This window comes from Zootoca vivipara, chromosome 4, assembly GCF_963506605.1.
Source record: "Zootoca vivipara chromosome 4, rZooViv1.1, whole genome shotgun sequence".
In the NCBI taxonomy this organism is placed as follows: Eukaryota; Metazoa; Chordata; class Lepidosauria; order Squamata; family Lacertidae; genus Zootoca; species Zootoca vivipara.
In genome coordinates, this window is record NC_083279.1 from 13,148,083 (window position 1) to 13,165,507 (window position 17,425).

A 17,425-nucleotide genomic window follows, 5' to 3' on the forward strand; every position below is an offset into this window, starting at 1 on the left:
CACCAGCTTGTCTATGCTGAGCAGCTATATTTCCAGGATATGCATTTGGCTGGAATTCTTGGCTAGGACTGTGGATGGGGGGCAAGAGCACAATTGCCATCCCCACCCCGACACCTCTATTCAGTTCCTTGTGTTGAGCAAGGACATTCTGCAGGGGAATTCAATTACTGTTTGCATTCAGTGTCAAACACTTGTTTGTGGCAAAGACGAAGGTTTGTCTTCCTTTCCACGTCCTATCAGTGGACGGGGTTGCAGCACTAACTGAGCACCTGATCAGCAAATGTGAATACCAAGCTCTGTGCTAGATCTCTAAACTGGCAGCAATATGTATTCTAAAGTAGATACCCCAAGTTGCTCTTTTTTTCTTTGCAATAAGTGCTCAGCATTTCCCCCTTTGACTCTGTTGTACATGAGTCTTTAAAGATACAACACGAATATTTCTTGTTTCACTGGGCTGTTAATGAAGCAATAATCTGAAGTGATTGAACATTACCAGCACGATAAGAAGATAATAACTGAATGTGGCAGACAGTCACAGTTGTTCACATGTTATCATGCCTATGCAGTTCAAATAACAATCTTTAGAAAGGACGTGATATCACAACAAATAGAGGAGTGCCTTCTTTAAAAACTTGTGACATGATTACAACAATCAGTTAGCTGGTTTGCACTTGCTTTGAGCTGTGTTCGCTATGTTTGCTATCCTGCTCTGGGAAACAAGTTCAGCTTAAATTATCATCTCAGGGTGAGAACATTCCCTTCTGAATGTTGTAAATTATTGAACAATACGGGTTTGTAGCAGCATTAAGGTGACATGCAGACAACTGCTTGATAGTTTAGCCAGTTTCTTAAAAAAAAAAGAGAATTCTCCCCTTGTCATTGGTAGAGCTACTGTGATGTCATGGAATGTTTTCAAACATTCTAACACCTCAGAGTAAACTGTGAGCATGAAGAAACCTGCAGACGGAAGGAACAGTGACTTGGTAAGCAGGGCCGTCTTAAGTATATTCGGCGCCCTGGCACTGTGGTGCGACGGATCCCTCCGGCGCCCCCTCCCTGCCCCGTTTCCCAGCGCGGCGGGCGGGCAGAGCTGCACGGCCGGCCGGAGCTGTGTGGGCGGGCACAATGCAGCGGGCGGGCGGGCACAGCTCCGCGGTGCCCCCTGGTGGGCAGGTGCCCTGGCGCCCTGCACCACCCAGCCTGATGGTAAGCTAAGCATGCACTGAGAAGATCAGCAGAGAAAGATCTCAGGGGAGCTGGGTAACAGATAGAAAACTCTTTCTCCCACTTGGTCCTTTTCTGCTGCAAATAATGTCTTCTCCCTGCCACTTAACAGCTTCTCAGTGGAATGATAAGGAACACATCCGCATTGTAGCATTTTTGGACTTTGAAATACAGTAAGGAAACTCATGAACTAGGATCAATAAGTGTTATCTCCATTTTAAATTGATACTCATAAAGGCTTGCTTGGCTCGTGGTAATTAATTCAAAGAAAAGATTCATTCAGCTCCAAAACTGATGTCAGAAGCACAGAACAGTTTGAAAATGGCAGCAGTTTCCATCATTCAAGGCGTATCACATTACAGAATCATGTGGGCTGGCTTAGCCAATCCATTTTCCTGGGGCAAAACATATAGCTATGAACAGTGATGTGATTCAGCACATCACTGCTACTTTTGTAATTGATTAAGGAATATGGCCAACCCTGTAAGAAAGGATTGAGGCACGTCATGTCAGTTCAGTGTTGAGAACTTATGCTGACAACTCATCATTTTTTACAATACTTAACTGAAGCCCAAACAGCATTGCATATAGAGTTCCTATTGCCTCTAAGGCCCCCTTAATTTTCTCAGGCTCTTATAATAATGCCTTAACAATTTTTATCTTCATCACTACCTAAAATGAATTGAACCTTTTTTGATCCCAGACATACACTTCCTATTAAACAGGCATTACGCATGAACATATTAACTGTCTGGTAACAAGATCATTAATAATTGCAAGGCTTTCAAATATTATGACAGAGAGCAGATTACTGCTTTATATACTTAAAACTCCCCCACCTACTGTAAATAGCACCTATTTTTTAAAAAAGGACCCTAGGGAACTGAAATAGCACAATGTATAGTAAAGTAGCTTGGAGAAGTGTCATTTCAGTTCCATGCTGAAATTGTCTTTTGTGGGACTTAGTGTAACTCCAGCAAAGCAGAAACCAGCTACAACTCTCTCTCTCTCTCTCTCTCTCTCTCTCTCTCTATATATATATATATATATATGTGCACGCACAAGGTGTCATGGAAGGGAGCCATTTCTACAGTTTCCAGACAAATAATCTAATCAGCCAGTCACATGTGCTGGGGTAACAAACAGCCTCCCTCTGTAGAACATTAAACAATGGAGGGCGGGGCAAAGGGGCAGGCTGGGAAGGGAGCTAGCATCCCTTATCTCCCTCCCTGATCTCTTGCAATCAGCTGTTGAGTGGCTTCCTTTAAACACCCTCTTTCCCTCTTGTTAGCCTTTAGCTCTTTCTTTTTTTTTAACAAAAGAGCACAATCTGTTTTTCGCCCCTGGGCAATTCGGCTCCAGGGACCACGCATTAGCTCCATGACACACAGAGACATTTCCTCTTACTTCTTAGGAGGAAAAAAGTGCGTGTTATGGAGCGAAAAATATGGTAAGTTTTTTTTAACAAACCCCACCAAATTTAGGGAATGCCACCAAATTACAATTTATTATCCTAAAAATATGAAACAGCAAAGGTAAACAAGGTAAAGGAACCCCTGGACAGTTAAGTCCAGTCAAAGGAGACTATAGAATTGTGTTGCTCATCTTGCTTTCAGGCCGAGGGAGCCGCCATTTGTCCGCAGTCAACTTTCCGGATCATGTGGCCAGCATCACTAAACTGCTTCTGGCGCAACGGGATACTGTGATGGAAACCAGAGCACACAGAAATGCTGTTTACCTTCCCGCCGCACCTATTTATCTACTTGCACTGGTATGCTTTTTAACTGCTAGGTTGGCGGGAGCTGGGGCAGAGCAACGGGAGCTCACAGGGATTCGAACTGCCGACCTTCTGATGGCAAGCCCAAGAGGCTCAGTGGTTTAGACCACAGCACCACCCATGTCCCTAGTCAAAATAAAATAAAATAAAAATAGCATCACAGACCAAACAAGCATAGATCACATGAAAGGGCATCACATGTAGATAAGGCATCTGAAGCCCCACCCCCACCCCTGCCCCTGAGGTTTGCACAGCTTCTTAGCCCTATTGCTAATGTCCATCCATTGGACCTGAATGTTTGTAGGGGAGCCTTTCATGCAAGTTTGAACTCTGACCATGCAAACTTCCAGCCTGCATAGAAACTCTAACCACGCACATAGGTTTTTCCCTTTGGACGTCCACAATTTACATGTGGATGTTGGGTCAAGGAGCTGCAAAGCCTCAAGGATGGAGTAAGTGCTGCAAACTTGCAACCCCATTTTTAATGGGTGATGACTCTTTATGTGATTCTCACAAGAAGGAAGCTAAGGAGGCAGTGTTGATCTCCCAGGGTATGATGATCTACTAAGTGGATGTGACAACTGAAAAAGCCCTATTAGATATTCTTGGGATGAGATGTAATAGGTCATCTGCCATGACTACAATTTCTGTGCTGTATCATATGGAAGGAGGCATTCCTTTCTGACCCAGGTATTAGATGAATGCAAAATTAGCAAGCATGAAAAAAATATTAAGAATAGCATCCTTCTGTAACAAAGCTGCCATGCTGACACAGCAATCAACATTTGCTAATAATTTTGAATGTGTTGGGGAAATAAAGGTACTGGAAAGTAGGTTAATGTTGACATATAAAGAAATATTTATGTAGGCTTCTTGATGCAATACCAAAGAGAAAACTAGGACTAACTAGACAAAAATAGGATATCTCTAATTAAGTAGGCCAAGAAGAATTCTTAATCTAGGAATAGCTGCTGCTGCAAAAAGAAACTATCAATAAGCCAAAAAAAGAAGGAGAAAGAAATCTCAATGGATTCATCAAAAATTCAATATCTATACTTTTGAAACTTTTTTGCCATATTTACTGGATCTTTGAGCTGGAAAATATATATAATTTATGTCAGGCAAAACAAATGGGAAAGCTTTGAATCTGAAATTCTTTCCCTATAGTACGCCAAAAAGAACAGACTTATTTTATTTTCAAGTGCAATCTTTAATGCATACTAAGAGAGTCTGAAATGATAAACATGCTAATATATGCGGCTTAGGACCATCGTACCTACGGGACCGCCTCTCCCGGTATGACCCACAGAGGACATTAAGGTCCACAAATAATAACATACTGGAGATCCCGAGTCACAAGGTGGTTAGGCTGGCCTCAACCAGGACCAGGGCCTTCTCAGTACTGGCCCCGACCTGGTGGAACGCTCTGTCCCAGGAGACTAGGGCCCTGCGGGATTTGTCATCTTTTTGTGGGGCCTGCAAGACAGAGCTATTCCGTTTGGCCTTCAGACTGACGCAGTCTGACCCCACAGTTGCCCTCCCCTAAGGTTTTATTTCATAATGGTTTTATCTTATTCGTAGTTTTTTAATTTTAAAATTTAATTTTAACATTGTATTAATCTGTGTTTTAACTGAATTGTTTATTTTATACTGGTGTTGATATTATTTGTTGTTAGCCGCCCTGAGCCCGGTCTTGACTGGGAAGGGCGGGGTATAAATAAAAATTATTATTATTATTATTATTATTATTATTATTATTATTATTATTATTATTATCTTTTTCTTCTCTCCATGACTGTATGGCTATTTCTCCTGTATGTTGATTGATTTAGGCAAAAAGAATGAAGGTATGCACTAGCCCTTTAAGGGCAACCCATAATCCAGCTTCCCTTCTCCCTTTTATTCTGTTGACCTAGAAGCACCTTGTCCACTTTGCAAAGAGGCAACCAATCATGTATTCTTTGAACCCTTGTTCCTCTTGACTGATTAAAACTTGCAGAAAGAATATGACTATGTGGATCCAGGGCAGTGCTATTTTTCTAGAAAAAAGAGGTGCCGTAACTCACCATGAACACCTCCCTCGTTCTCTTAGAATGGCAATGGTGCTTGAACCCAGCTGAGAGGTGCCAGAATTGAGTTCCATTGAGTTATGGCTGGGGCGGGGGGGGGGGGAGAGAGAGAGCTCTGATCCAGGGTGTGATCAATGCATCCTTGCAGCAAGGCATGGCCTCAAATGTCTCGAAAGAAGCAGTGATACAACCATTGCAGAAAAATGCTCAGTATGGGCCCATTGTTGTTTGGAAACTTTGAAGAAAGGCAATTGAGAGGGTTGTATGTAGTGCAGTAATTGAACTTCCAAGTGAAGTCTAGAGCTACCCTCAAAAACTTGGGATGTTGTAATGTATAGTGAAACCTGGAGCTACCTATGATGCGTTTCTTGCAAGTTCTGACTTCTGAACACTCTCTCGTGGCGTGATACCCTGCACTGTATACATGGTCTCTGCTTTAATCTGCTTTGCTTTTAAATGTCATCCCACCAATGAACACATAATTGTTGCTCTGTGAAGGGACAGTTCCTCAAACAAACTCTCCTATGGAAAGGTCCCCCCCCCCCAGCAACACTGTTTCTATATAAAAAATGTGCCTTGGCTTGCTACCACTTCCCCATGCTATATAGCACAGATCTCCTGCAGAAGCAGTAAACGGATATGTATGGATTGGAGAAGAGCATTTCCCCCCATCCACATTCATTGAATGATCAGCGAATTATCAGCAATGACATCCGAGGAGGGCTAGCTACAATCACATCTCACAATGTGTTTTTAGATTCTTTCAGTGGGGTGATGGGGACAGCGAGCTGTGATGTTGGTGGTAGCTACCTGCCTTCCAACCTAGCAGTTCGATAGCATGTCTATGTGATAGGTACCGCTCCAGCGGGAAGGTAAATGGAGTTTCCATGTGCTGCTCTGCTTCACTAAAAGTGGCTTAGTCATGCTGGTCACATGACCCGGAAGCTGTCTGCAGACAAACACTGGCTCCCTTGGCCAGTAAAGCGAGATGAGCGCCGCAACCCCAGAGTCGTCCGCGACTGGATCTAATGGTCAGGGGTCCCTTTACCTTTCCCCTTTACCTGCCTCCTGTGCTTAAGAATGGGTGAATCTGTCAATTTTTGTTGTCTCTCAGTTTCTCTCTCTCCCTCCCCCCCACATTTCTACACCAGTTTGTAATGGGTTGGGGAAATCCTCATGAAAAATCCATCTGTGAATTTCTCATAATTTTCTACGCAATTTTGCCTAACATACACATTGCAAAGTGATTTTTCTTCAATAGAATGCATTTTTGTGTGTTATTTTAACAAATATGTGAATTATTAGGCATAGTTTACTGCAGCATATGCATTTTTGTGTGCGTTACTTAGCTGTGAACCACACTGCAAAATTCAGAGTAGTGTGAATTTTGAAGGCATGCTGTGTTTAATTTGTCACATTGTTTTGGAAAGTGAAGATTAGATAGATTCATCTCTAGATGCGAATCTCTACTATCATCTCTACTATCCCTATCTAGTTCTGTCCTCAGGTCAGATTAGATAAAGGTAGTCCAGCTTTCGGAGGAAAACCTGTTTTCCCCGCCTGCGGTTTACAAGAAACATTGGTACGAATGCTGGTTTTGATTGAAATAAGTTATTTGTATCTATATATCGGGGAACATCTGGCAATCAGAACCCTAGAGAGGAGGATGGAGACATTCATTTTTGTTTATATTTGTGATATATTTGTGATATTTGACATTGGGGATTCTAAAACTGTTCACCATTTGAGGGGGGAAATGAAAGAATAACTTCTTAAAATCTGGGGCTGTTTTTATCCAGGGATTCTAGCTATGGTAGCTATGGTGGCAAGTGAATTTTGTGCTGGGAAATGCCTGGGTTGGAGAGGGAGCAGAGAGCCAGGATGTCAGTCCTCAAGCACCGTGGTGAGACAGATACTAGAAATGGGGGCAATAATTGGAGCATCTCAGGCTCCCACCAGATTTGAGACATACTTTAAGCAAAGCATCAGAGAGCTGAATAAATTACGACAGGAAAATCATAATTCACTGTGGCAGTAGCCTGCAATGTACACAAGGAAGGTACGAGGGGAAAGGCAGGAGAGAAAAGTGGGTCAAGAGTGTAATTAGGGTTTTTTTGGTAGCAAATAGTTAACACTGGAGAGAAACTGAACAGAGAGGAGGGGAAATAATGGAAAGCAAAGGAGGTAGATAAAGGTACTGGGGGAGGAAGTAGTAGGAGGTGTTAGGGTTGAAGAGTTAGTGCCATAAGTTTAAGCAATGTGCTCTGGGAGGAAAGTTAAAAGCATTTTCTCTCCTCCCCCAATGTCTGGGAAAGGTTGGGGAGTAGAAAGCAATCATTCTGGTGCTCTAGGGGAGGCAGCTCCATTAATATCTGTTAAACTTTCAGTGCAAAACAATGTCTAATCAACTCTCCACCAGCGTGAGTGATCTATGTTGTGGATAAAAGGGTCAATTAAAGCTTCTGGCCTTTGTGTTTGCTTGAGCTTGCCTAGTTCCTTAATATCCCATTTCTAGTCTTATTCAAACTAGTTTTAAATTTACCAAGCAACAGCTGTAAAAATTTCCCAAGCCCATTATGGAACACTTTATATATAGCAGATGTATGCAAGATAAGGCAGCAATCTGCTTGCAGCCATGTTATGCTATGTGATGTTATGTGACGTTATGTTATGTTTTATGTTATGTTATGTTAATATGTTATATTTATTTTTTACACACACACCCCAAAAAACCTTGCCTTTTAGGACAAGAGCCTCACAAAGCAACTTGCATAATTGGCATTAAAAGCAATGTACAGTACTACAAGTCCATACATAATAATTTCTGATCCACAGAAATTACTTTGTTTCCCGCTATAATTGTTAAGAAACCCGTATTTCTGTCACAGACTTACAATTCTGAGTGTGGTTTAACTCTGGGAATCGTAGCTCTGTGAGGGGAATAGGGATCTCCAGCAACCACTGCAAACCTTAATTCCCAAGATTCTTTGGGGCAATCCATGATTGTTAAAGTGGTATCATAACACTTTATGTGTATTGTGCAGATGTGGATTTACCTTTGCCCAGGGGAACCCGTATCTGTGGACGAGATCCAAGGGAGGAATACTGGGAGAGAAAAATCCATCAATAGCATTGTTTTAACTTACAACAATTTTATTTTGTAACAGCCACCTCCTAGACCCCCTGGGACCTATTCTATCTGAGCAGAGAGTGTTCCTGGCTCAGACACAATGTACTATTCTGCTCAGCCCCTTTAAAGTAAGAAGGCCTTCTCGGTAGACATGCCTGCCCTGTGCCAGCAGATGTCAAGGAGATAATCTGACTTTTAGAAGACATCTGAAGGCAGCCCTGTTCAGGGAAGTTTTTAATGTTTGAAGTTTTGTTGTGTTTTTAATATTCTGTTGTGAGCCACCCAGAGTGGCTGGGGCAACCCAGCCAGATGGGCAGCATATAAAGATGATGATGATGATGATCCACAGCTCCCTACAGGCAAGGGTTGAACTTCCAAAAAGCCTTCCCCTTTTCAATCAGCCTCCAAATTTCTTCCTAAGGTCATACATATTACTGGTTTCCAGGTGTGTGAGGGTGTTAAAATAAGAAGAGACCACACCAGGCGTATGAAACAAGTAAAGAGTTTGCTAACATGGGGTGGGGGGAGAATGAGGTTCTTTGAAAAAAAACAAATATGCAATGCATAAATTACAAAAAGACCCACAACCCACCCAGAATACAGTTGTACCTTGGTTTTCAAACAGCTTTGTTCTCGAACGTTTTGGCTCCTGAACGCCCCAAGCCCAGAAGTGACTGTTCCGGTTTGCGAACTATTTTTGGAAGTGAAACGTCCAACGGGGCTTTGGCAGCTTCCAATTGGCTGTAGGAGCTTCCTGCAGCCAATCAGAAGCCGCACTTTGGTTTCTGAACGTTTTGGAAGTCGAACAGACTTCCGGAACGGATTCCATTCAACTTCCAAGGTACGACTGTATTCCTTTTGGACCAAAATAGTGCAGTTTAAAACCCACTTTCCCTGAACTAAACAGTCTCTAAATGCAGCAGGCACTCAGAAGAATCTTCTCTTGAGTAGCAGCCCTTTCCGTTCCTTCTCCCTTATCATGTTGAGTTCCGCCTTGAGCGAAAAACCCTCTAGGATGGCTACAAGGTATTGTAGGCTGCCCTTGTCAACTATATGCACTTCCCAGTGGGCCATAGGAAGAAATTAATTTCTTCCACTAGGGCAATTGCACTGCTTTGATATTCAAGCTTCAGAGCATTTGCAAGGGTTTCAAGCAATCTCTGTAATCTCCAGCAAACAAATCAGAACAAAGCAGACAGGAAAGATCTGCATTCTCATATAATACAAAATAGCTCACACAAACAGTCCACCAACACGAAACCCAGAAAAGTATGCTTTCCCATATAATATGCATCAGTCCATGCAAGCAAGGTCAAATTCCTTAACTGTGTTGTTTGATTATTTTATCTTATATGCTGCTTTTTTGTACCAAACTGTCTTAGTTAATTGTTCTTAGTTAATTGTGGTATAATTGGTTTATTCCTTGTTGTTGTTTTTTTAAAAAATGTGTGTGTCCACATTGCCACCTGTCTTATGCCTAGATAGCACAGGTCTGAGTGATTTTGCCGTTGCCCTGCAGCTTTCCCCCAGAAAAACTCACTCTTTAGTGATAAATCGGAGCAAATGGCAGTCTGTGGAAAACCCAATGGTTGTTTGCTCTGATTCACACTAAACCACAGTATTTTCTGGGAGAAAGTGGTGGGGAAAACAGAAGTGTGGTTGAGCCCTTATTTTCTGTGGTAAAACAACAAAAAACATTTGCATTATTCCATTTGTTTTTCAGGCATTCTCTAAGGCTTGTTTCTGGGTCATTTACCATTAGAGGTTGCTTCCTGTGGGTTGACATCTCTCTCTCTCTCTCTCTCTCTCTCTCTCTCTCTCTCTCTCTCTCTCTCTCTCTCTTACAGAGATAGACTATGTTTGATGGATGGAAATACTGTAATACACAGCAGCCTAGGCTATCTTGCACAATTGAGAAATATGACAGAGTGCTGTGACATTGGAGTTACTGGACATTTTAACTCCATTATTAAGATGAAAAAAAAACCCTTTCAGTAATTACTTTGATTCCCACCCCCTTCCTCTCTGCCTCTGAGGGATATTAAAGATTGGAAGACAGATTCATTAACCAGATCTTCAAAAGGCTACATGCTTGCCACTCAGAAAAGCTTAGTGCATCATAGCCGCATAGTGACAAAATTAATGTTAGTCCTCCACATCCATAGTAACTTCTTTTTAGGAGAAACAGCCTGAGTTTGCTTTAAGCTCCCTTTTCATTCCCTTGTCCCGTGGATGGGGAGCATACGACCCTCAACATGTTTCTAAGCTAATACAACTCCCATCTCCCATGCTGGTTTGGGCTGATGGAAGTTGGGAGTCCAACAACATCTGGAAGACAGCAGAATCCCCATTCTTGCCTTACCTAATTTGGAAAAATTGAGCAGGTCGAACTTTTGGAGAAATGGGTTGCATGTCAGATAGCATTCATCTGGATCCCAGATGGTAGTAATTAGTTTTAGTTCCAGCAAAAAAGTAGATCCAGCTCGCTAAATCTGGAAAAATATGGAAACAAGGAGCGGATCTTCTCAGTGTAAAAAATGCACACAAGCAGCAACTCTAGAAATTTGAAGGTATGAGGGACCAGGGACGTGAAGCACAGATGTTCACAGTTCCTCTTCCCTCTGTTTTACATAAGTCCCAAATGGAACTTGTACCTTCTTTCTAGTACTGATAGGTATATGTGGAGACCAGTTGTATGGATAAAACCACAAGGGCTATTTTGGATCAGATTAAGCATCTGACTGGCATTCTGATTCTGGCCACAGATACCCAGATTGATAGCCAGTTTTTGTTTTTTTCTAGGAAGCCCACAAACAAGGCATAAAGGCAAAAAGTTCAGGGATTGAGCTACTGCTTCTGTATCTGATAAAAATCAAGCTGTACTCTCTCACACACACACCACCGCCTGAAACCTCTGCTAGTGTTTGCTGATGTTAAAAAACCAAGGAACAAGAGGCAACCCTGGATTGTGTCACAGAAGAAGCTGCTACAGTGGGTGTAGCAGCAGTCACCCACAATAGCAAACTATTCAGACAAAATAAAGACTTTGTTGTGGCACCTTAAAAATGCATTGTGACATAGGTTTTCATGAGCTGCAGTGCATTTCATCAGATGCACTATAGCCACAAAAAGCTTATACCATAGCAAGATGTCACTTTTTAAGTTGCTGTAAGAAAGCATTCTTATTTTTTTTCTTTTGCTGCAAAACAGCTGCTGCTCTGGAAACTATCCCAATTGTTTCATAGAAATCCTATAAATATAACATGAATTTACATTGGAACTTGATGAATATAAAACTGTTCCCATCAGTCATGTTTATTTCATGGTTATCATTCCCGCCAAAATTATTACTGCAAGACTATCCTGTAGTAAACTTATTTGTCTTTTGCTTTCCTTCTGAAACATAGCCTGTGGCACAAAGCTCAGCGTTATAATATTAATATACCACTATTCTGAGAAGTTCAGCAAATTTGACTTTGTTTAATGGAAATCTGTTTAAAGGGCAGGTTTCTCTCTAGCTTGTATGTGAATCAAACTTGTGAATCTGTTGAGGTTCTTTGAAATTGGTGCTTTTCCATTTACCTGCAGAATTCTCCTTGATCATTCTGTCTCAGGCTAGCTCTTTTTGATTTCCCCAGTTTAATAGGAACATCCCCTGCAATGCCTGTGGTAAGGAAGATGCCGATCTATATAGTCTCTTGAGTCTCAGCACAGATATCATCCTATTATCTGTCTGAGATGAGTAGGAGCTGATAGACTTCATTTATCTCTAGACCGGGATTGTAGGTATTCACCTGCAAAGACAGCAGATACATTGGTAGTAGACTGCTGCACAAAAGACTGTGCTTCAATTTACCATTGATACCCATCAGTCAGTTTCCATCATCCCCCCCCACTTATTTTTTAATCCCATCATTACAATGATCTACAATTAATATATATTTTCATATATGACTTGTAGTTGGACTGGACCACTGTCAGGACTGTAACTCAATGGAGATTGCTTCTCCTCCTCCATTGCATTCTCGGTGAGTCTCCCCTTTTCAGAACGATCGCAGTATAGCAGGAAGAAATTCCCTATTTCTCCTGCAAAATTTTGTTTGCTTGTGGAGACCTTTTAACCAGCCCTAGGAATAAATTCAGACAGGACTCAAATTTTGCTTTGGTTTTTGGCAGAATTTAGGCCACTACTTTATTGATTGCAAATCAAGCGAGTGGTTGCATAGGCTCTGGTTCGACTAGCTACCTGTAGCCCTGCAGGCAGCACTGACTCTGGGCACCAACCATAAGTCAGCCTTGGGTGAACACCTGGGACAGTGGCAAGCAGGGGGGGGGTCTGTTATGCCATCACCCATATGAGACTTGGACTCAGGCTCAGGGCAGAACCCCACATGGGGGGACCAACCATGAGTCCGGGGATTCCTTCTTAAAGGAATACCCAACACATAGGGATGGCTAGGCATCCTGCCACCCCTATCCACCTGAACCAGAGCCTATCCGCAACCTTACAAGTTGTGACAATTTGCTACATGGCAGGCGAAACCCAAATGGCATCAGCCAAGTGGGGAAAATTCCTGCCGTGCCCCTGTCTCAATGACAGGTGATTCACAACGGCATAGCAAGGTCAAGCGCAAGCCCTAAATATAGGGAGAGGTGGACGGATGTTCCAATGCACTGAGCCCCAAAGAGGAAGCTCAGGGACACATGCAGCGGTTAAATAGTGGTCCCTCGATCGCTTTGGCGTTCCGCTAGCCCAATCCAATTGCACCCAAGATTGAGGGACCACCAATAGGGTGTTGTGGTGGCTCCAATGTTCCCACCCACAACACAGGGCCTGATTGCCAGGTCCCATCGCAACACATGCCTTCTTGTTAGGGAGGACACAATTTCTAGAAGGCCACCGGTGTATATGCATGTTTTGTCCTAAAAGTTAAGCCAGGGGTAGCCAGTTTGGGGCCTTGCAGATTTTCACAGGGGCTGATGGGAGTTGAAGTCCAACACTGAGGAAGAATGTGCCATTGTTAGTTCAGCAGTAAAACCACAATTTTCAGGGTCACGTGGTCCACCCTTGTCTTGTGTTGTCATGAACAGGAGAAAAGAAGAATCCAGTACAATTTTAAACTAATCACAGATTGTTGTTTATGGTCTCCTTATGATTGTGGCAGAGCAGAAAGGGGGTGAAAAAACCCAAACTCAATCACAGAATGCTAAACCATCTTTCAGCATAACATCTGAACCTGATATCTGCCTCTTCCACCCATTACAACTGCTGATTTGCCAGTGAATGTTGATTAAGCAAAGCAGATTCCTGCAACCGATAGGGTTTCAGATATGTGTGCCCTTGTGCACTGTTCTGGGAATTGTCAGCTTGTGATTGCCTACCACAACAGCTGAAGATGTATGCAGACAATTTGATCCTTTACACTTTGCTAAAATTGGCAGCCTCCCGTTCTAATCAACAAGCAGGTGGGAGAAATGAGAGATGAAGTGAAAGCCAAACTTTAAGTCAATTTTGTAAGGTTTATAGAGTTTGTCATAGATTTAGAACTTTAATGACTTTGAATAATTCAACACTCCCATAACTTCAGCTGTGAGAACAAATGGAGGCAGGATTTCTTTTTATGTGCCTTCTCTTGAGCTGAAATTAGCATAGGATGAACCTTGTGCATTTAATTCTAAGTAAATGGAGGGTATGTTATCAGTTCTCTGGGGATAAATGATTGATTGCATTTGTAAAGGGGAAGTCCTGATACAGAGTTTTTAAGCACGCAGTGATACACAAGGAGCAAAAAAGATTTCTCTTTTTTTGCGGCACTAAGAACAATGTCATGTCTAGAACTAAGGGAATAGGAGGACATCCACCAGACAAATGTGCTTGATTTACTTTTTGAATTCATCCTAATAGCATGTTTAAGGGCAAGTATTTTATAAAGGTCATTAACAAAAAGATCAAGTTAGCTGTAATTACTCAAGCTACGATCCTACTCTCAATTTTTGGGCTGTTGAGATGAAGTATTACCCACCATAGAGCTGGATAAAAAGTGATGCTTACATATAGTATTACATTGATCCTTGGGGAGAGTAGTTTTGTTTTGTGAACAGTTTGTACAGATCACCATAGTGGATGGTTGATCCACCATGAATTTCCATGGTGGAAATTCAAGCCCTATACTCTAAAAAGCTGCAACAACCAAACATCCCCAGGAAGAAGGGTTCCTAGATCTAGATGGGTGACAATAATCACATAACATATTTGCAAGGAACAACCAAGATAACCGACAGCACTCGCCAAACAAATGGCTGCTTGACTGGGTGGTCTGTTCAAGTAGTCTCTCATAACAATCAATTAGAATTTCATTGAGAGCAAGGAGTTAACATTTTTTTTAAAAAAAAAAATCTTGCCCAGCCACTGGTTTGGGTCTGGTGAACGTTGACAACAACTGCACAAAATTTAATTTAGCATCCCAAGTTAGAGGAGAACTTCTGGGGGAAATGGTGCTTGATTCGTCATACAGCAGAACATTTGCAAGCTGGACAAATTCGCAAACTGAACCAAATAATCATTACAAATTTAGGTGCCATCACTAAACTTACTAGGTCTGTGTAACATCATTTTGGTTAATCAAAGCATAATTTTAACATATTGTTTTATTTGGGTAAAAGGTCAGTATCATGACACTGAAACTCAACATTCATTCTTTTAGGATTACTACATATGTGAAATGTTAGATTTCACATCTATGTGAAGATAGATCTATCAACTACCCATTGAAGTTAATGAGCCTAAGGTAGTCGTGTTCATTAAGTTCGGTGGATCTGCAGTTTTACAGTAAGCAATTTACAGTTGCTTACAATGGATGGTATTCAACAAATTTTGACTCAAGAGTAGACCCATTAAAATGAGTGAACATGAATAAGTTCCTGCTCTGAGGGGGGAGGGAATAATAAATAAATAAATAAATAAATAAATAAATAAATAAATAAATAAATAAATAAATAAATGTTTATTCATACCCCGCCCTCCCCAGTCAAAACCGGGCTCAGGGCAGCTAACACCAATAAAATTACAATAAAACATAAAAAGCAATTAATTAAAATACAGATTAAAATACAATATTAAAATTTAAAATGCAGCCTCATTTTAAGTAGTCCATAAATCCAAGCCATGAGGGAGGAAAACACAGGGGTCAGACTAAGTCCAGAGCAAAGGCCAGGAGGAACAGCTCTGTCTTGCAGGCCCTGCGGAAAGATGACAAATAGCTGAATACCAAGAAAATGCATCAGAAGCAACTCTAGTGGATTTCCTTTGCAGACGGAAGCCCTATGACAAAATCCACTTAAGTACATAGTCATCCACAACAGAATGGGACCATTCTTCTTTATTAAATCACTGTAAAGCTGCAAAGGGTTTCTGGAAGTCAAAAAGGTGTTTCAAGGGAGTTGCCTAAGCGGCAACAGAGCTTCATTTTATGTGGCACTCAGTAAGGAATCCTATAAACCCCCTGATGTATTGCACCTGACATGTTAATAAAACAAAATAAAAATGATGAAATAACTTTGCTGCACTCACATACTCTAGCTGCTATTTCAGTTCATTGCATACAGTGCACATGTTACTTCACTGTCATAGTCTATGATTAGTTCATGACAGATTTTCCAGAATGAATTATGGTAGAATGGTTAAGCAAATGCATGAACTTTTTGGGAGAGGGGGGAGGGGGGATATCTCTATGGATATGGCAGCAATAGCACTCCTAAGATACAGTGGTACCTCACAAGATGAAATTAATTCGTTCCACGAGTTGTTTCATGTTGCGATAATTTCGTCTTGCGAAGAGCGGTTTCCCATAGGAATGCATTGAAATTTAATTAATGTGTTCCTATGGGGGGGGGGAGAAGCGCAAAAAAAGGTGCCGTCTCACTCGCCACGACCGGAAGTCTTCAAGGCTCTGGGGAGGGGGAAGCAGGAGGAGGGCCAGGGGTCTCCTCCCGCCGCAGCCTCCGCTCCTTCAGGCACTGCTGCTGTTCCCTCCAAGGGCCGCCTAGCGAGCCCCACTGCTGCTCCTGCTGGATCCCGCCACCCTGCCGGGAGGATCCACCATGGCCGCCGAGGAGGGCAAGACCGGAGCCGCGGAGGCCAGCATGAGCGCCGCGCCGCTGCAGGAGGCAGAAGCGGTGTCCGTGGATGTCACCGACGGAGTCCTAAAGGTAAGCGGCGGTGGCGGCTTCCCTCCCCCTCATGAGGCTGCTTCATCTTGCGAAGCACAGCCATAGACGGCTTCATTTTATGAGTCGTCCAAAAAATCTTGGTTCATCTTGCGGGGTACCACTGTACAAGAAAGTATGTCTGTACATCTATATGGTTAACATGAGATGAGTAATGTCTTCAGACTCTGCAACTGGACATGGAGGAGGTCCTAAATATTTTAAGGCTCACTCCAGTTCCCATCAGTTGCAGCCTAAATGGCCAGTGGTCAGGGAAAGTGTGGTCAAATAATGTCTGGAGGAACACAGGTTCCAAACCCCTGCTCTACACAATTATAACAATTGGGACACACATGCACTTCATCCAAGGTGCTTCATCCAAGGATGCATCATCTCATCTCATTAAAGCAACCCTGTGAGTTAAGTTAGGCTGTGAGATGGTGAGTGGCTCAGATTTACGCAGGGTGTTTTATGGTTTTGTAGCAGTATGATCCACATCTACCTTAGCCAAGTCCGAAACAGAAGGGAAGTACATGTATGATTTAGGCAGGGCTTCAGTTTTCTACACACACACTTCCTTGCAAACTACAGTGGTGCCTTGGTTCTCACACGTAATCCGTTCTGGAAGTCCGTTCCAAAAGCAAAGCGTTCCCAAGCCAAGGCACGCTTTCCCATAGAAAGTAATGCAAAATGGATTAATCCATTCCAGACTTTTAAAAACAACCCCTAAAACAGCAATTCAACATGAATTTTACTATCTAACGAGACCATTGATCCATAAAATGAAAGCAACAAACAATGTACTGCAGTCACACAATCAATCCATCAGTAGCTGAACTGGATTCCACACAGTCACAAAAACAAAACAAAAAGAACCTCAAAAACAAAAACGCAAAATAAATAGCAAAGATAGACGGACCTCAGCATAACACTCAATATGGCAGTATGACACTTGAAACGGAAGTATGGCAGTCAAATTGGAAGCGTAACACTCAAAACGGAGCACGTTTGTCTTCCGAA